This window comes from Leopardus geoffroyi, chromosome C3, assembly GCF_018350155.1.
Source record: "Leopardus geoffroyi isolate Oge1 chromosome C3, O.geoffroyi_Oge1_pat1.0, whole genome shotgun sequence".
NCBI lineage: Eukaryota > Metazoa > Chordata > Mammalia > Carnivora > Felidae > Leopardus > Leopardus geoffroyi.
In genome coordinates this window covers 12525984-12547106 of record NC_059338.1, presented here as the reverse complement: position 1 = coordinate 12547106, position 21123 = coordinate 12525984, and the positions used below count along the sequence as shown (strand labels likewise).

At 44.7% G+C, this 21123-nt stretch overlaps 2 long non-coding RNA genes across 5 annotated transcripts; one reads left to right on the top strand and one right to left on the bottom strand.

Moving 5' to 3' along the window:
* Positions 1-9999: 9999 nt before the first annotated feature.
* LOC123586497 lies at positions 10000-20475 on the top strand. 4 transcript variants are annotated; one of them, XR_006706834.1, is made up of 5 exons: positions 10000-10146; positions 10787-10933; positions 12764-12830; positions 16014-16106; positions 16465-18530. It is a non-coding gene; the product is annotated as an uncharacterized LOC123586497 (long non-coding RNA). The 4 variants fall into 4 exon arrangements; XR_006706831.1 differs by having other exon boundaries at positions 16359-18530; XR_006706832.1 differs by lacking the exons at positions 16014-16106; positions 16465-18530 and adding an exon at positions 20289-20475.
* LOC123586498 lies at positions 10430-15269 on the bottom strand. The gene is made up of 2 exons (XR_006706835.1): positions 13465-15269; positions 10430-12959 (listed from the first exon to the last, which is right to left on the bottom strand). It is a non-coding gene; the product is annotated as an uncharacterized LOC123586498 (long non-coding RNA).
* Positions 20476-21123: the final 648 nt, after the last annotated feature.

Below are 21123 nucleotides of genomic sequence, written 5' to 3'. Positions count from 1 at the left end.
TAAGGAATCTACTCCTGAAATCATTGTTGCGCTATATGCTAGCTAACTTGGATGTAAATTTAAAAAATAAGATAAAAAATAAAATAAGTGAAAAAAAAAAAGTATAATGGGTAGAAATTTTTTTTTTTAAAAAAAGGAGCCTTGGCTTCAAATTTTAGAGCAAATCATTTTAAAAAACGAACAGACGACATCTTCTAGCATCTGGTTTAGGGGTCTGTGAACTTTGTCTGTCAAGGGCCAGATAGTAAATATTTAAGGCTTTGCAGGTCATGCAGTCTCTGTTCCAAGCGCTCATCTCTGCCACTGCAACGGGAAAGCAGGCTTGGCGGGGGGGGGGGGGGGGGGGGGGGGGGGGGGGGGGGGGGTGGTATAGAAGTGAATGAGTGTGACTATACCCTGATAAAACTTAATGCATCCACACTAGAGTTTCAATCTCGTGGCATTTTCATATGTCATGAAATGTTTGTCTTCTTTTGATTTTTATTCAACAATTTTAAAAATGTGAAACACATTCTCAGCCTGCAAGCCGTAGAAAAGCTGGTGGCAAGCTGGATTTGGTCCGTGGGCTAATTAGGTACTCAGAGCTGGAGGGGAAACTTAGAGCCAAACGAAAACAAGCATGTTCAGTTCACGTCAGCTCAGCAATTATTGAGCACCTGATATGTACACAGGCAGTACGCCCAAGGATTCTAAGTTATTTGGAGCTCATGTGAATTCACCGGATAAGAGCTGAAAAGGCAACTCAACTGGATTCCCGTGTGACTTATAAAATGATCTCACATTTGCATCAGTTGAGTATATGCTATTAAATTCTCCCACCCGTGAAAGTTACCAGCTTCACAATATAGAGCGTGTTTTCAAAGGCAAAGGAAAATAACACACAGTGTCTGCTCAGTGCAGTGTTTTTAAACATCCATAACTTTGTTATTTCAAAACCAAATTTCTTCAAACAAGGCAAAGCACACGTCCCTTACTCAGGGTGATGCACCAGAGATGCCAAGTTTGCAATTTCCAAACAAAGCTGCTTTTGAGTAATCCAAAGACAAAAAAGTATTTGAAAAATCTCTGAACTGCTGGACAAATAGCATTTTTTTCACCTTTCGGTAACTCTGAAATGGGTAAATGGACTTTCATTTACTTTCCAAAGTAAATCCATTTGGGAATGAAACAGAAAGAAAAGCCAGAGAAATCTTCCATGGATTCCATTAATTGCTATTGATGCCCAGGGCTTTAGAGGAGGGAAAAAAAAAAAAAAAAAAAAGTACTGGGAATCAAAAGATTTGGATTTCTAACTCTTAGTTGGCTGCAGCCCCTTCTCAATATCACACATTCCCTATAAAAATGGGCTCCCAAAAGATTCCTGGTAGGATATAGGAACATCACCATGAAACATCTTTAATAATGCAATGTCCCCATCAACCTAGGGTGGGAAGTCGGAGCTTAAGCAGTGAGGAAGGTGATTTGGCATCTGTTGGAGGCCAAGCAGAGTGGGGAGATTACCCACATGGGAAGGGGTGTGAGATAGGACTGATGAGCGAAGTAAATATACTGGGATGAGAGCCAATGCTCTAGTGCAAGAGAGAGGATTTATAAATACAGAAAGAGGGAAAGCAACATATACTCTGTGGTGTTGAATTGGAATTGGAGATACCAAAGTAAACTCATAGTTTTCTGTATACATAATAGACACAGATACAAATAAAGACGTGTGTGTCTGTGTCTGTGTATGTGTACATTCACACATGTATCCTGTAGCTCTGACCACCGAGAGGGTTTGGGAGCAGCCACACACCCAAAGCAAACAGCACACCAATACTCCAGGCTTCTAAATACCATTCTCCACTAAGAACAGTTAGGGTCCCTTGGAGGACTGGTGGATTCCATGGCTAGAGCGGGAACAAGGAAAGCTTAAGATGAGCCTTGAGCCAGAGGCAAGGAAATACTCAAAGAATGCCAGGAACATGGTAAACAGACATGGAAGCCAGATTGAGGGGGTTGCCACTGGTCAAATCTGGGACAATTTGAGTGTCAAAATAATTATAACAATGAATGATAACTCATTGGATAAATAGAAAACCATGAGTTGCTTCAGATCTTAATTAATTACAAGTCTAATGAAGAATGGGATGTTTACATAGTTTCAAAGTAACTCCCTACAATATATTTATCAATTACAAAGTGGGGGAGAAGTTGACAGTGGAGAAGTCTGGCCGATGCCAAGATGTTCATCAAGTTGTCAAAATGATTGCCATCAGTAAAGGACAAAATGAAATTGTGCCCCACCTGACAGGGTGCAGTGAAAAGAACAAATAGTCTTCCTCCTTCCCAGCACACAGTACGATTATTCTTCCTCAGTTTCTTGGTTAGGCATGACCCTACGACTTGGCCAATGAAATGGGAGCCGAAGGTACATGAAGCATTTCCAGACAGAAGATTTAGGAGCCAGATTCATTATTCCCGCCCTCCCCCCACCTTTTTTTTTGAACTCGGTCTTGGTAGGTGGGAGCATGTGTTAAGATAGAACCTCTATTGGCCTCAGTCCACCGATTACAATGAGAAGAGCTCTGTGCGCCCCCCAATTTACCCCACCCTGTCTGCTTCGGACATGTAACAGGACAGGAAAAATAAATCCTTGCTGTATTAAAACACTGTTGTGGTGGTTGTTTGTCAGCTCAGCATAATTTACTGACCAGTACATGCTTGGTTGATGAAGTGGTTTGATTTGCGTGTTTGTATCCTCAATAAAGTATGAATTTCATTAAGGGTAGGGATGATACCATTTAATTTGCGCCCCCCCCCCAAAATCTGTTTTCTCGTGTCTTACTCCCAAGATCAATGGCAACAACATCCACCCAGTTCTTGAAGTCAGAAAACTGACCCCACGCGTCTATGTCCTTCTAGATCTTTCACCTGTCCTCCTGATCCTGTCCATTGTACCTTCTTAACACCTCTGGAATCTCTCCATTCATTTCCAACCTACTGCACTATCTAAAAGCAGAATAACACCTTTTCTTGCACCAACCTCTCTAGTCTCTTGGCTCCTGGACTGCCCTGCCCCCAGACATTCTCCACACTGCTCTCAGAGCTGTGATTTCTAAAATGCAAATCCAGCTATGTCACTCCCCAACATTGACCACTTCAAAGGCTCCCATAGTCTTTAGATAAATAAAGTCCAAGCCTTTTATATTATGATAAACGAGGCATATTCTGACCAGGTCCATGCTAAAGTACATGTGCCCTGGGGGCAGAGGTTTTTATCTGTCTTGCTCACTGCTGTATCCCTGGCATAGCACAGAGCTTGGTCCATCGAAGGGATTGTATAAGTTGTCGTTAAGCAAGTGGTCTTTGCTTATCTCCAGCCTCACTCAAACTGTTCTCCCTCTCCCTCTCTACCTGGGGCTGTGTGAGCCCCAGTCACAGTCAGTCCTCTTTAAGATTCACTTCCTGCTCCCTTGGGCTAGAATGTACTTCCTCTGGCAGCACCCAGGACTGACATCTCAGGTTCCAAGTCTAGCTCGAAGTCACTTCCTTTCAGAGGGAGGAAGTGACTTATTCCTTATCTATCTTAAGTAGCCCCCACCCCCACCTCGTCCCTCACGTACAATGTCTTCCTTTTATATCCTTCTTAGCACATTTCACAATGTATTATTACCTATTTGTTTATTTTCAAGTACTGTTTATCTTCCCCCTCTAGGAGGTAAGACCTTGAGGACAGTATGTCTTGTTTTTGCCTGACATGTAAGAGGCACTCAGCAGATAAATGAATGAATGCCGATTTGGCCCCCGTATCTCCCTTCCTAGCTAATGTGGGGCTGCACATCCTTTTCTACGAAGTGACCCATGTGAAACCTCAGATTTTAAGATTCTTAGTGGCTTTTCTCACCTTACTACCAATTACCATGCAATTTGGCTGTGAATGAGATTTCTTTATTAAATATCACTTTTAGCTACCTCGAAATTTCTCCTGACACTGACCTTTCCTCATTACCAAGCCCTTCTCCAACACATAAAACAAAGCTTTTGCTATAAACACCACATACTGTGATGGAATTAAAATGTCACCAACATAAAAAAAAAAAAAAAAGGCAATATTTAATGAACTATAAAATTTTCCGACAAAATTTTGAAACGGTTAACCATTGATAAATCCAAAACCCTACTTAGAAGTGTGCTGGGGGTGGTGGGAACGTCTGGATGGCTCAGTCAGTTAAGCATCCAACTCTTTGATTTCAGCATAGGCCATGATCTCATGGTTCATGCGACCCAGCCCTGCAGCAGGTTCTGTGCTGACAGCACAGAGCCTGCTTGGGATTCTCTCTTTCCTTCTCTCTCCTCTGCCTTTCTCTCTCTCTCTCTCTCAAAATAAATAAATAACCATTAAAAAAAATAAGTGTGCTGGGAAGCATTTGTTGTCCACAACTATGGCTTGAGGCAGTCAGGTTCCCCCCTTATTTCCTGAGGACTCACCCCACCCTGCCATGTTTGCATTTGACTCTTTTGATCACAAAGAACAGAGAGCTACTCTAGTTGCCTCAGGACATGAAAGCTTATTGTAAGAATGTACCTGGTAATAAAGAAAATAAAGAATGTCAGCCAGGAAGCTGGCCTTCAGTGCCGTTGAAGAGAAGATAACAACCAGACCCCTTGGGGAAAATGGAAGTGGGGAGACAAACTTAAGGACTGTTCTAGATCCAAAGCAATTCTGTAGATCTCAGCAGAGAGATTTCTAGATTTTCACTCTAAGGCTCTGCCCTCAATTCCACTCACCTCCTCAGTTTCTGTTTCTTTGGGCATTCGTCTGCCTGTCTTCCCACTACAAGTGACTCATCACCTCTCTTCTCTCTCTTAATAGATTCTTAGATTCAGCTTCCTCACAACCTCAGCTTGCTCCAGACATCTCATGACTATAGTACTAACTCAGAGTCTGCTCTTTGCATTTCTTCACCTTTCGTTCCCAGCCGTACCTGAAATCTGTCCTGCCTTCCATCCGAACTTACCTAAGAATGACCTGCTGACTGACACAGCTCTTTTGGTCAGAGCATCTCACTCGTTCAAGATGGAACAGCAGCCTCCAGGTCAGCGCTTCCCTATCTTTGCTCAGCTATGCCTGGGAGGAGGACCAAGACGTGTGGCTCAAAGCATGGTTGGCTAGAACCACCCCAACAGCAGGAGCTGAGATTGGCACAGCGGCCCTGAGGAGGAGCTGTGAACACACATGGACCATGGTTACATGTCCAATACTTAGCACTTAGCACGGATGTATTTGTTTAATATTTTGACAACTGTATTGTATTATAACTGGCTTCCTCTGTAATCTCATGTGCTTATTCTATGCATCTAAAGGTATTATTCTGAGAAGCCTTCCAGAGACTTCACAAGACTGCCAAGAGAGTCCACGTGAGGGGGTTTTGGAGGGGTGGGGGTCCAGAGCCAAGCCGACGGCCAAGAAAGAATTCTTGAAGATGTCTTTGGTGCAAAAAGGTGATTTTATTAAGGCGTGGGGGACAGGACCCATGGGCAGAAAGAGCTGAGCTGGGGCTGTGACTGCTTATATACTGTGGAGCTGGGGGAGGGAAAGTCAAGAGGAAGTTTCTTAAAGAGACTTCCATATGCTAAAGAGGATTTACAGATTATTGGAGGCCAAGCTAAAGCAAAGCATTGTCTTTAAAATAGTAGGGAGTTCCTGGAGATTAGGCTATTGATAAGATCGCCTTTTCTTGTAATATTACTAAGATGTTTGTAACCTGCTGGAAACTCTATCAGTTTAACGGTTTGTCTTCCGCCCTTTCCTTTGTTCTTGGGTGGCCAGGACCTCCTGAGGAATATTGCACAAATCCCACCTGGGGGTGGGGGAGGGTTGTGCTAGTTTGTGCTTGGCCCTCAGCTTGCCTTATGGTCCCTCATCACGTGGCAAAGGTTAAGATCCCCTGCCCTAAACCTAGATCACCTTGAGAGCACACTGTCTGCTTCTCTGCTGTGCCCTTAAGGGTCCAATATAATGCCTAGCATGGAATAGGCATTAAAAACATGCGTGGAAATAAGGAATACTTACATTCCCAGTATCCCTAGTATCAAAAACCGTGCCTGGCCCATGGGAGGCACACGAAGGAAGTTTTTAAATGAATGACTCACCATCTGAAGCTCCAGCTTGCTGGCCCTTGGCCTCCCCACTCCAGTCTCACGCAGCTGCCTCTGCATTCCAGCATACTGAAGCAAGGAATCATTTATCAAGTAGGCTGGTACACTATCAACAATCAACTTTTACCACAATGCAAAATCCTCAGTCGCTCGTAAATTACTTCAGGATAAACACCAGGCCTTGAAGTAAAGTGCAGCCATATTAATGAACAATTCCAGAATCTAATGAGTGGTTTCTAACGTCTGGAGGGCCTCCTCCAGGGAGAATTCTCCAGGACTAAGGATAGGCCTGTTACTCAGCCATCCGTGTTCCAGGCCCCACAGAGTACAGTTTTTCAAGCCAGCTGGTGAGAGTCGGTGAGGCAATCTGAGGACTTGGATGGATTTCTCTGTCTGCAGAGTTAATTGGCTCATGTGGAGACTGAACCTGTGACCTTGATTTCCTTAGCCCCAGAGCCTAACCAGCTGAGCTCATCATCTTGACCACCTGAATGGATTCAGAGACTCACAGAAAGGAGCATAGCCCAGAAGAGATACACAGGAAGCCAGAGTGATACAGAATTAAGCGGAGAGAGAACTCTTGAATGACATCCTTGATATTTCACTTCCTGCTCATAGTAACGGCAAAGGGCTTCAACATTACCACCCCCTTTCTACACCACCCGAACCCTGACCCTTGAGTGCATGGCAGCAAAGAACAATGAAGGTCATGTCCTCAAGTATCTTGCAAGATGGCTGGCAGTGATACCAAGAAGAACTAATCCAGATTTTTTGCTACGATATATTTTGAGTTTTCTTTTGCCAACTTTTTATGAGCGTTGCTTTTGATCCACCCAGAAGAATATAGGAAGACCAGGGTTCACATCCTGCCCTCCCTCCCCAGGAAAGCCCTTCCTGACTCCATGCAGGGACTTCCCAGGGCTGTGATGTGCTCCAGGGGATAGGAGTTTACCGATGGCTTTGGATGCACCAGAAATAGTACTGGGAATTTTACATCTATTACTTAATTCAACTCAGAGGGAATTATTTTCAACACCTTCCTTCTAACCTGCCTTTAGAATTAGTCCTTAAAAGTTAAAGAGTAGATGAGTTGGATACATTCATAAGTGAGGAGAAGCAAGAAGCTAATAGAATGACACATGTGCTACTTAATTCTTACTAGGGATCGATTTATCAGGCTACCCATTGTCATTCTGGCCATGCAGGAAAAAACTGTCAATGGGATGCTGAGATTTTAGGGTTTTCTTTATTGAGATATTTCTGCCAGGAATGAAGTTAACACTATTAGAAGCATAATAAATGTTGAAGTGGACAGGAGGAGACGAAGAGTTCTGGGAACCATACCACCAACAGGATGTCATCACGTGGGCTGACGAGAGGGCACACAAGAGGATGCCTGTACATCCCGGAACAGTCTGGGCTTGTGCTGGCTGTCCTTGAATAATTTTTGCAGCCTCCTTTCCACTCTCACATGTGTCCCAGTTTGCATGATCGTGGGCCAAAAGACTCAATAGTCTTAAGATGTCAATTCTCCTGAAATTGATGTATAGAATCCACAAAATTCCAATCAAAATCTCAGCAGGCTTTTTCGTAGAAACCGTCAGACTGATTGTAAAAGTCATATAACCACACAAAGGGCCTAGGAGAACCAAAATGGCTTTGAAAGAGAAGAACAAACTTGGAGGACTAACAGTACATTGGTTCAAGCTTCTTATAAACCTACAGCACAGGGTGATATTGATATAAATGTAAACAACAAAACAGCAACAACAAAAACAATGAAAATAATAGAAAGTCCAGAAGATGCATTCATGTGGACAACTGATTTTTTAAAAAGTGCAAAAGCAATCTAGTGGAGAAGAAATAGTCTTTTCAACAAATAGTGCTGGAACAGTTGGCTGTTCATATGCCAAAAAAATTGCACTTTAATCCGCACCCCACACATCATACACAAAAATGTACTCAAAGTGGATCATAAGCTTAAAGGTCAATCTAAAACTATTAGAACTTCTAGAAGAAAAAAGTAAGAGGAAACCCTGACTTTGGATTAGGCCTTAAAGAACAAATCAATAAATCAGATTTCATCAAAATTTAAAACTTCTGCTCTGGGAAAGACACTGCCGTGAATGAAGAGGTAAATCACAGGAATGGGGAAAAACATTTACAATTGTGTATCCAATAAGGGTGTTGTTATCTAGCACATATAAAGAACTCTCAAAACAGAAGAAAACAAACCAGTGTCTTTTTAACGGGCAAAAGGTTTTCACAGACACTGGATCTGAGGAGATACAGGATGGCAAATATTCACATAAAAAGATGCTCATCATCATTCATCATGAGTAAAAAAATTAAAACCACAATGAGATACTCCCACACACCTATTTAAAATAATGACCATACCAAAATAAAATGAAATAAAAAAATAAAATAAATCCCATAACAAGCATTGAATGGGATGGGGAGGAGCTAAAATCTTTGTCCTATATGCTGCTGGTGGAAATGTAAACTTTACTTTAGAATTTAGAATGTAAAAATACTTCAGAAAATGATGTAGCCGTTTCTTGAAATGTTAATGTAGATACCTACCTTAGGAGCCTACCATTCTACTATTTACCCAAGAGAAAAGAAAGCACATATCAATGCAACGAATTATGCATAAATGTTCACGGAGCTTTATTTGCAACATCCAAAAATTCACAAACAACCCAAATGTCCAGCAACAGGTGGACAAATAAGCTGCGATGTATCCATGCTCTGGAACACCAGTCGGCAACAGCAAGGAATGAACTATTGATACAAAACACAATGAATCTCAAAATAGTGATGCAGGGTAAAAGTAGTCAAGCCATAAAGAAAATCTACTGCATGATTTCATTTATGTGAATCTCTAGAAAATGCAAACTAATGTATAGTGACGGAGAAATCAGTGGTCGCCGGGGGGGGTGGTGGGAGGCGGGATGGGGAGGCGACTATTTGGAGGGGACACGCAGAAACTTTGCCAGGGAGGTGACGTACAGGTGCATTGTCCTGATTGTAGTCAGAGTTTCATGGTTTCATGGGCATATTCATATATCGAAACTTAAAAATTGTACATGCTGAATATGTACAGTTTATGATGTGGCATTTGTGCCATAGTAACACTGCCAAGAAAATGTATGAGTAATTTGGCCAGATCTCATGTGAGTAAGTGATAGGGTTGGGATTTGAACCCAGGTTTCTGGCTTCAGAGTCCACGCTCTTAAGTCTAAGCCACTAAATATATAACGTGTGGCTACTACCACCACAATCATTATCATTCTCCAGTCCTAAGCCTCTCTTCCATAGATACTGACCCTTAGCCCCAGAGAAACGAAATGACTTGCCAAATTTCCCCTATGAGTGAGCAACAGACCAGAGTCTGTTCCTGCATTTCCTGATTCCCACCGGAGACGGGGCCCTTCTTCTCTGTGATGAAACCCCTTGCCACAGTCAATGCGGGACACAGGGTGCTACATGCAGCGAGGAAGCACCCCCTTAAACCCCGGTGCCGCCACCGGGTGAGTAAGTATGGATTGCTCATGTGATGTCTTACTGGGAGTTGAGAACAAAAAAGGCCTGGTTTGGATGACAAATTATAAGGCCACTTCAGCAATATTTGACCCTGGGACACAGGAGATCGCCAAAAAGGAGCAGAGGACATTAAAAGGAGAGGTGAAAAACTGAAGACCATTGTCACCACTTCAGGATTTTGCCCAGCCTGGACTCTGAGAACAGTGTCGCGGGGTCGGAGGGCCCATCACCCCGTCAGCCTGTCCAAAGGCGCTTCCGGAACCCCACCAACAGGTGCTGAGAAACACAAAACTCCAGTTACCATGGCTTTCGTGTTGACAGGCAGGGAAGTGTCCACCTTAGAAAGCCTTCGAGAACTTTTCTCCCCAGGACTTCAGGGAGCCAATACTGTAATAACAAGATCCAGGTTTTATGTTTTTAACAACACGGTGACAGGAAAAAGTCTTTCTGGCACCTCAGGTATTCTCCTTCCTGCCCTTGTATTCCGTTCACTTCCTTCATTCCAACCACCAAACAGTTCCTCAGATGGAAACAGTGAGGAGACCTCCCTTATGCCCTTCCCAAATCCGTATGATCAATCTCCCCCACCCCGCTCATACATGCACACACACACACACGCACACACACAGACACACACACACACACACACACACACACACACACACACACACAAGGAGAACTATGTAGGCAACTTTCTATTTTAGTTTGGAGCTCCTCATTAAGAAGATCCTAAAACACAAAATCAAATGTAAATAGTTTATTTGAGAGGAAATCCCAAGAAACACTGTCAGGGGAATGAGGAAGTGAGACGGGGAGGGGAAGACAGCCAGTTATAGGTTTGTTATCAAGTAAGTCATCGCTGCGGACAATTAGAGCTTAACCCCCCTGCCGTCTCTGGGAGCCAGTGCAGAAAATGCACCTCCCGGTCATGCCACCAGCTGAGTAGTGACGGGGCTGAGCTATTTATACACTAAAGCCCAGCAGTCATCGATTGAGTCGATGCCGCCTTTAACAAGCTGAGTCTAGTGAGGGAGACAGAAACGTAAACAGTATAAACTCCTTGATGGCTGCTCTGTGTCTTATTCAGCCTTAATCTCAGCCTGACGTAGGGTGGCTTCCTGGCACCCAGAGCCTCTTATGCTGAAGGCAAAGCAGGAGCCCAAAGCGAGATCCAGCAACCCAAGAGAGACTTCAGGCAAAGATACGCAGATACGCATTGGGAAGCTGGCCGTCATGCACCGAAGCGGTAAGACTAAGGGTGGGACACAAAGAGTCGCTTTCCTAAGGTATTACAGCATCACTTAGCAAGCACTGACTAACATATTTAGTGGAGCATGCCCACCAGATACTCATGGGCTCACCCACATTTCCCAGCCATGTAGCCAAAAGACTGTGAACAGAAGTGACATGCATCATTTCCAGGCAAAAGCATTTATGAGTCAGTGTGCAACCCTTTCGCCCTCCCTTCCCCTAGAAGAGGAAGCCCAAAGCTATACATTCCAGGTTAGCTACAGGATGCGGTCATACTGGATCCTGGTGTTACCACTGGGAAAGGAGCTGATCTAGAAGGCAGCGGGATCCCCAGCCAGCTCTGTGGAAAAGAGAAACAAACCTATATGTGTTCAGCCTCTGAGATTTCCAGGGTTATTTGTTACTGCCACATAGCTTAACTGAACCTGTCTAATACGTCAAGATCTTTTGTCCTGATTTCAATTTTATGTATTCGTTCAACAAATAATTACAAAGACATGAACTGACATGTGATTACTATGCCCCAGGCAATATTTTTGGTGCTGGGGAAATAGCAGTGAACAAAAGGACAAAAAAAATGTCTGCCTTTATGGATGATCATAGATACTAGTGAGAAGTCCCGCTTGCCATAAAGGAAAAAAGTTTGTTTCTCTTCACAGTAGTTGTAAGAGGTGCAATAGGAAATAAGCATCTAGAGGGAAAGATGTTCTGGCATTTTGATAGGAGGAAATCTGTCAGTTGATATGCGTGAGGCAAGGCTGTTAGAGAACAAGAAAGGAAAATCTCAAGGCGAACTGCTTTTTGCATACTGTTTCAACATTTGTTAAATACCCATCATGGACCAGGCTTGATGCTGGATGGCAGAGATCAGAAGATAACTGAGAATAACACCGTGCTGAGTCTAGTGAAGGGAGAGAAATATACACCACGTATAAATTCCTCAATGGCTGCTTTGTGTATTATTAAACTTTGAATCTCGGCCTGACATATGGTGATGCCCAATAAACGTTTATGAAATCTACTAATGATGACATACTATTGTTTCACTTGATCTGAAAAAAAAAAACGGCATTAAAAGAACAAATCAGCCCACGTCTCTGCATATCCTTGCCCTCAGCTTTGCAGAGCAGTCCTAACGAGACCAGGGCTGTGACTTCCTACGTCAGTCCCGGAGTTCATGGCATATGGCTCTGCAGTCAGCTGAAAGCAGTCAGCTGAAAGATTGGGCTCTGGGGATATGAGCATCAAAGGCCTAACAGCTGTTCAGAGCTCAACATGAACTTGAAAGCTGGACACAATAATCCATAAGATGGAATGTTAGCCCCCGGGACTAAAACTCAATCAGCAACGTTCCATTTGAGGCATGTCCCGTCTACATACATCACTGCAAATCCCAGCACTGCGTTGCAAGGACTTGCGAACATTTCAAGAAACTAATACCTCTAGCATTGCCCCAGTTTTAGAGAGAAGTAGAGGCTCTGTGTGCATCCAGAAAAGAAGTCAGACTGGCGCATTTGTTATGTCTCGGGATCCCTTGTTGCCATATTCTCACCTCCAGAGATGTTCTCTGCCATCCACACGCCTCTGTCCTACTGGGACTCTCTTGGTTTCTGTAATAGGTAAGCAGATCCTGGGGAGAGTCTCTGGCAGATTGTGCTTTGGGGGAACTGCCAAGCTTCAGAGCTACAACATCTTTTATGAATTACCACAATCAAAATAAATCAAAGTTGTAGAAACGTGTAAACATTTACCATTGAGCAACACAACTTACAGCAAAGTTGTTCTTCCCCTGAAAACAGGGCACCCTCAACCTCTTCTTTTCCAGGAAACATGACACGTTCAGGAAATCTCCGACCTAGGAGTCACCGCTCATCCAGAGGTCTGTGAAGAAGGTGAGCACTAACGCCCTCTGATGGACCCCGTCCCATTACCCAGATGGTCTGCGGTGTATCACCTCTGGCCATCCTTGTACTCACTGGCCCCCACTTCTTGATGACTATTTCACTGCTGGCAGATGAGCTCTATTCAAGATACAGAATACCTGTAAGGGCCTGCTCCGGGTCACCAGCCCCTTTTATCCTCAGGTGAATTCCTCTCACTTAGCTAACAGCGCTGTCTGGCCAGTAAAAAGCTCTGTGAAATCGAATCCAACGCACTGTAAAGCTTAAGCCACCTCTTTCCGCTGGATATACAGCCTACCCTGTATCTTACCCCAACAATTGGAAATCATCTTCCCTGACCCACTCATAAGGCATCAGAAACCAGTGGCTTCTCACCACTAGTCGTCTATTTTTGGAAATAACTGCAAAGTGAGCATATGGTCAGTCACAGTTCTGACTCTTTAAAACAACGCCTGTTGATTTTTCGTCTTCTCCCCTCCCCCCCACCCCCGCACCCAATGACTCGATTCTCTTTCTTGGCCACCCACCCCCTCCCGTGACTTTAGCCCTAAGGATTGTTTTTCCTTCCTTCATTCCCTCCCCACCCCAAATCCTTACCCTGGTACCACAGCAAACCACATCTTACCTATGTGGAATGCAGAAGAAACGTTTGCCTTTGGAGATTAAAAAGTCCTCCCGCCAATTAAGTAAACACTGGCCACACCACAGAGCTGGTATGTTATTGCGGAGCGCCGGAGAGCACAAAGCCAGAGTTTTGGGCAGAGTTGTGTCAAAAGGAACCTCAGGCTTTGGCCTGGACTCCAGGGAAGAGACGAAAACGCACTATGCACACGTCAGAATGCCAACTACACCTGTATGCGTGCATGGCTACGGTGTCAGAGGACGTGACCAAACAACAGGATCTTCTTAACGAATAGCTTGTGGGATTCCCTCTCCTCCTCCCAGAGGGGATCCAGGCTGAGATCAAACACGGCGTCTTTGGAGGCTCCTCTCCGGCAACAGCAGGCCGACGCTGGAACGATGTTGTCAGTCGGGCATCTTCACGGTCCGGTGCTTCGGGAATTGCTGCACAAAAGGCCGCGAGCCAGACGGTGCCACAGGGATCAGCCAAGTGCACATCTTTCCCTAATTCTTAGGGTTGTGGCATTCTTAACCACGACTGTACAACAGGACGGTGGGACCGGGGAAGGGTTACATGAGTATTTTCAGTGCACCTGCGTTTCGGTATGGACAACTGGCGACCGTCTAAGATGAAGTGTTAAGTTCAGATATGCATCGTTGAGCTAAGGCAGGCCGTTCGGAGAGGGAATGCGGCACGCCGCTCCCATTCTGTGCTGGATTTGCCTAATGGCAACAAGAGGGTCATTTCAACTCCCTTTCTCCATTTCCCCATCCTTCAATTCTTCAACAGAGCACCTGAGAGGACCAAGAAATAAGAAGGTTCCCCTGTGAAAAGTCCCCCTAGTATACCCATGGAAATTTACTCAATTATTAATATTTAAAAAAAAAAACACCCCACTGAAAGTTTCCATTCTTCCCTGGGTTCTTAATATGGGGTTACTTTTGCCCACGGCATCCAAAGGTGAGTTAATTTTATTAAGAACATTTTGAGACAGCTAGAATGTCAGAAGTTGACACTCCCCTCCCTCCAGTCCTCCATTCCTGGTCACACTGTTAAATGGCAGCTGGCCCCAAAAGCCAACCGTGCCTTTTTTCAATATCTCAGCCATTCTGTGGATAGCATTTGTTTCCCATGGCTGCCAAGGAGACAATCTGGCTCTCATTTCCTTTGAAGAAGAGCCCGTTCTGATGAGTCAGGTCTACATTGGGAATAATTAGGTCAAATAAGTGAGGCCTTCCAGCTGCCTGTGGCATCACTCAACACCCCCATGTTGCAGATAAAGGAGACAACGCTCGAACAAAAGCAGAGGTTATCTATTGTGAGTTATACCTTCCTCTTGCCCAAGGGATGTTATCAAAATGTATGCAAGGTGACCATGTCTCCTCTCTTTGCATCTGGAAAAGTGAACACTGATCCACATGATCGTGTGCTGGTCCCACTGCCTTCCCAGCCTACGAGAGAAGGCTCCTGTCCCATGAGGCACTACCAACCAACTGGAAGTTCTCAAGATGCCTTATGTCACATTTGCCCTTCTGCCTTATGTCACATTTGCCCTTGTGGTCTCCCCGTCACCTTATCCTGGGCTGCCACGACCACTGGCAGGAGAAAGAGGAAATTCAGTGAGGTCGGAGTCATACGCCAGCTCTTGTCAGTTAGTGTCAGTTCATCATTCAGGCAAGACTCTCGGGCAGTTTACCAGTTCGCTCAACAACCCGTACACACAGCAGATTAACCTGGGCTCAGGTTAGAAATGCCAACCTGCTACCCGGATTCAGGAGCTCCCCCCTCTCCCCCAGATCTGGGTGGCAGTAAGTAGGGAACTTCATCCAAGAGTCTCATTACTTAGGGGGGTGAGGGGAGGAATCTTTGTTTCTCTTTCTCTCTCATCTCTCTCTTTTTCTTTAACTTTATTCAACTATTGAGCAATTATTATAATGGAAGGGCTCTCAAAGGTTGCACCATGAAATCCCACCAACCCGGGATTTCGTACCCAATGTTGATGTAGGTCACGGTCCTCCTGCAAGGGCTGATGATACATCCCACCCTACATCAGGCTGACCAGATCACATGCTCTTTCCAAGCAGCCTGGTCTCGCAAAGATCCCACCCCTGTTTAAATCGAAAGCACCATCGGAAGCAAGTGGATTGTCTTGAGATGTGCTTGGCGTGTCTCCCCACGGGTTCCATTATTTTGGGTTACACCAGCTCTACAAAAAATGAGGAACTTTCTATCTCTTAAAAAGTAAAACGAGGAATTCAGCTTTCATCGAAGTAGCAGGAACAGAAGTACTGCCTCCCAGCCCGTCCTTCCCAGCTGGCTATGGGACTTGAGGCATCTCATGCCCACCAGATGCTACACAGTGCCTGAGGAGAAGCCCAGGGAGGACAGAACAGCTGTGAGCCTCAAAAATGAGCCCGGTTTCAACTCCGCTGGGGCAATAGACTGTCAAAGAGTGGCTCATAAAATAGCTTTTTCATTTAGTCACTCAGTAACTAATTACAGAGTGACTGCTGGGTACAAGGCATTTTTCTGCCCCTGCTCCCCCGCCCCAGGTGTGAACACCAGCCCTGCAGTCTCTCCAACGTACAGCAGACGCTAAATCCAGGAGGCGGCTCAGGCACCAGAGTAATTCGCAGTTATGGGAGGTGAGGAAGGCTGGCCCCAGGAGGCTCCGTGGAAAGCGGCAAATTGCTCACAATCCATAATCCAGCTCCTACACAGTCCTCCCCCATCCCTCCCACCCCCACTCCCACCATCCTCATTTCCCCTGACATGAAATCTCCAGGTCTAGGCTGAGAGCCCTAACCCCACACTGCCTGCGCATTCACCCAAGAGAGAGAACATCACAACCCTAACCGAGGAGGAATTGCTTTTTTTTTTTTTTAATCTCCTTGCAGCCTTTAAACAATCTCATTCACTTGCCTTGCCCTAATCTAACTTCCTCTCCCGGGATATGTCTGCAAGACTCATTACTAAGAAATGCTGGCCTCGGCCACATCATAGGCTTAAGACTCCAGCCCCTCTGCTGCCATGAGCAAACCTCAGCTGTTCCAAAGCGAAGCCGTATTTCACCTCTCCCAAGAGGCCAGATCGAAGCCACACTACAGATTCCAGAAGGATGGGCAGATGCGGGGTAAGAAGGGAGACTCCCTCACTGGGCCAAGGGAGCCGCCTCAGGTCCTCTGTCCTCCAAGAGCACACGGCTAGCTTTGTTCCCGTGTCCCAAACAGGGTGCAGCATGGTTCATGCATGCACCAAGTTCGGTGTGCCCTTCAGGTCAAGGGCGGGAGTGATGTGTGCTCCTATGTGCAGCCACTGCAGACTGGGGCTGGGCTCAGCGAGGTGAGTAGAGGGAGGCGAGGTCCAGCAAGGCCCATTAATTCATATGAGCGTTGTCTTAGCTGGCTGGACTGGAAATGAATTCATAGCCGGGCAGCCTCGGGGCCCTGCTGCTACAATCTGGGGTGGGGACCACAAAGAGTTTTCATTGCTGGTCATACAAATGGAACAAAACTTTCAAACGCAATTTCCTCCTGTTTTTTCCCCCACCCTGTGTCATCTTTAATCTGTGTTGGGGAAGATGTGAAGATCTTGGGTGGATCAACAGCACAGAGGAGAAGGAAAATCCTGTAATGTGAAATATTCTCCAGCAAGAAAAGCAATCGGAGAAGTGACCGCGAAGCCACTTTAGCTGTTTGTGTGCTCTCTCTCTCTCTCTCTCTCTCTCTCTCTCTCTCTCTCAGAATCCCTCCAGTAAATAGTTAAAAAAAAAAAACAGAAAAGATGATGGCTTTGGAGCGCATGTTTTTACTGGAATTGGAAGGGGTTTTATCAAGAGAAGTCCAGAACACTCCCTTCTCACCTGAAGGAGGACAACACCATCCGCGCCCCCTTCGCCCCCATTACAGCACCAGCTTGGGGAAGAGAGCTCATGAGCTCTTAGCAATTCCCCTATTTGCAGACTGAAGCTCCTTTGCTCAAAAACTGATGAATACGTTTTCTTTTGTGGCATGAGAATAGGTGACCTTTTCCCCCTGAATTCCCATCCTGGGGGCCAGGGAAGAGAGCCCAGGATCCCTTCTCTTGGCCCTTGCACCGTGGGAAAGAGTATCCAGAGTTGAAAAGCCTGAGAAATGCCCTGGAACAGCTTTGAAAGTCACTCAGCGTGAGCGCTTGCCCTCTGAAAAATCATCCCCGTTGTATCGCGACAGGCACGCCTCGGGGTCTGTGACCCGGTCCCAGACACAGAGCTGATTCCCTGTGTCAGCAGATTCACACCACTTGTCTCGCTTCTGAAAACAGTTTCTAAAGAATTATCTGGTGAAGTCAGTTTCCTAGGAGAATCCATCACATCTCTCCAGCAGATATTTCCACCCTTGCAAACCATTAGATAAACTTAAAGAACAAATTAGTCCTCACTGTCAGCCCCCCCCCCCCAGCCCTCTCCAGGCCACCACTTAAATCATGCTACTTTCTCAGTGGATTTGAAGCAAGCTTTCAGATCGGAGCCCTCCAACCAAGAGCCCAAGGACATAACTCATAAGAACAATCGCCCAACAACTGTCTCTTCAACTTCTCCCATCTGGTATCTGCTCCCTTGTGAATGGGGCACCCACCAGCAGGAAGGGTTAGGGCTGGGGTGAGTTAAGTCTTGAAAAGAAAGGGGTGACAGAAAAGGAGCGAGATCAAAACGGTCCCAGGAGGCAAGTGTCGGGCAAGGGCTTTGAAACCCTTCAAATAGCTACTTCTGCTCTGTCTTGATTTTGTCCCACTCTCCAGTGTTACATACCTGCCACCCTAGAAACCATGAGCTGTGCGTGGCCACTGGCAATCAGCTGCTGGTAACTTTATAAAAGAGTCTGCTCCTGGCCAGAATCAGAACAAAATCTACGTTGATTCACTTGGTATCCCTAAACTGAATTAAGCATCAGAGCGGCACAGTAGGCTGGGAGAAGGACAAATTTCGACGTCAGGTAAGCCCGAGTTCCACGTTTTGCCTCTGACACTGGTGGTCAAGGCAGGCAAGGTGGTCAGGGCAGGTTAGTCACAGAGTCTCTGCTGTCTGCTCTGTAAAATGGGGGGGGGGAGGGGGGGATGAAATGACAGTAGCTATTTAACACACTTGATGGAGTGTCCTAATGAATAGCACCTAGTTCCCTGTGTCTTTGATGTACATACAGCCATAACTGGGATCCCATCATTAAACTGGTTCCGACATTTTGACTTTGTCTCGGTTTCCTTTATAAGTTAACAAAAAACGCCAATAGCCAGCCCAGGTACCCATAATCGTTGTAACATTTATGCACCAAGATCATAACAAGGTAAATTACAAAGGCAAGTTATTTCACACAAAAAAGGTAAAGGGAAGTCTGGAAAGAGACGAGAAATATATTCATAACTTTAGCTGCACATTCTCTCAGAGAAAGACGTCCTACTGTATTTTAATATGTCATTTTAACATATTTTTATACAGTATAGAATATAATATTATAGAGAACATTTATTGAATTGTAGAATTTCAGGGTCATTTAAGTCCAAATTCTTCACTGATGCCCACATACCATGTGAAATACTCCTTACTTTTAATAAGTGTTTTTATGTTTATTTATTTTGAGAGAAAGAGAGAGAGAGCAGGGAAGGGGCAGAGAGAGAGAGTCGGAGACAGAAAATCTCCAGCAGGCTCTGCACTGTCAGCACAGAGCCCAAAGCAGGGCTCGAACTCACAAAGCATGAGATCACGACCTGAGCTGAAATCAAGAGTTGAATGTCAACCGACATGAGCCACCCAGGTGCCCCAAAATACTCTTTACATTTAATTTACTCTTTAGAATGTTTTTTTAAAAGGCTATCTGAAGATTCCCTGAGGTAAAAAAGATAGTCACAACCCAAGAACAAGAGGTTAAAAGCGACGAGGGCAGGTAACTCGAGAGAATCCTCTCGGTTCATAGGTACTGAGCTGTAACTGGATATATGCCCTATAATTTCTCTTCAGAAGAGATGGGTTAGAAAGAACTTACAGATCTAAATGTAGTGGTTGTTCCCCCGTCAGCCATGGCCACTGCCGACTGACCGTGCGGTGAAAGGCGATGCTCAGTTAGTTGGCCCGCTCCTGTGTTTCCCAGAGCGTGGTCCATTGCGTCCAAGTCCCCTAGGGAAGATGCGGTGGTGGGGGTGGATATTGCAAATGGGACTCCAGCCCTGAACTCCTGAACAGAATCTTTGAAGACGGTTCTGAAATTAGCGTTTTGCACCAAAATTTGCATTTTTAATAAATTCTGTGAAACCCTATCTGTCATGTGAAAAAAAGGGATGAGACAAAAACATCGTAGTCACTATTGGAAAGAGGCAAAAGCAGCTTACGTATTAATGGAGAGAAAGAGGAAAAACAGAAAGCCAGTCATCCTCTTAATGTGTGGATGTGTCATAATGTGTCATTTAACAAGCACCCCTGTAACTCATTCCCATTTCAACTGCCTCTGGGAGAATCCAACTAGAAATATTGCCCTACGCTTTTGAAATGACTCTCAAAGTTTAGTCACATTGAAAATAAAAGGGTAGACGCAGAAAATATTCATTTGCCTCAATGTATTACTCAAACACTCAATATTGCATTTTTCTAAAGAGTCCAAACACGAAGTTCTTTAGAGAAAGAAAAGACTACTGGGGAAAAAATATTGTTTTGTTGGGTCTGAATGCATCTTTCTAGAAAACCAATTATGCTGCATTCAGCCACAGGAGAGTAAATTCTTCAGAAAGATTCTCAGGAGATAATAGAAGTGAATTGTTGAACGTAAAATCACAAGCAGAAATTTTTTTTTAATTTCCAGGAAGAAGAATCAGCACCCTCTTCCAGTTCATGGAGAGATGTGGAAAGCGTGAGTAATATTTGCCAAAGGATAAGTGCCTCCTGTTCATTCTATTCTAACGTAAGCTCCTGAGAACCAAACTGTAAAACTCTGTCACAAGTGAAAAATAAAAAGAGTAAAAACATGATAGAAATCCACATCCACACCACCCATGAAATGAAGGTTGCAATTTCACCTTGGTCATTAGACCACATAACCTTATACTTACCGACAGTCCTTTTCACTTTCCTCGTTCCTATGCCTATGTCACACCCTTAACCACATGCCATCTGCCTAAAAGCAGACTGAGGAGATTGTCATGCTAAGACAATGAGATAAAAGTCAAGATATATAAAGTACTACAGAATCCTTAGAAATTAGAGGTAATATCCCCCTGGGGTGATAAAGAAAGAGTTCATAAAAATGATAGTTTCAGAGATAAGAAGAGTGAAGTTCAACAAACAGAGATGAGATGACTGAGAAAGGACATTATAGAAAGAGAGAATATGAGTAAAAACGTGAAGGTCAAAAATGAGGGACACAAGTAAGAAAGGCTATGGCTCTCTTCGGCTTTCCCTCCACGTATTTTCATCAACCTTTAATCGTCTCTATTAGACTCTTTCAATATCTCTCCAACCTGCTTAACATTCAATTCTCTGTATCATTATTCTCATTTATACCCTCAGTACCTTTCTCCACCTAGACTATTGTGACAATATTCTACCCATTTCCTCATTTTTGGATAAATCTACTCACTGCTCAGTTTCACACAGATTAAAAGCAGGATTGGATCGCCCAATGCCTACTGAATAAAGCC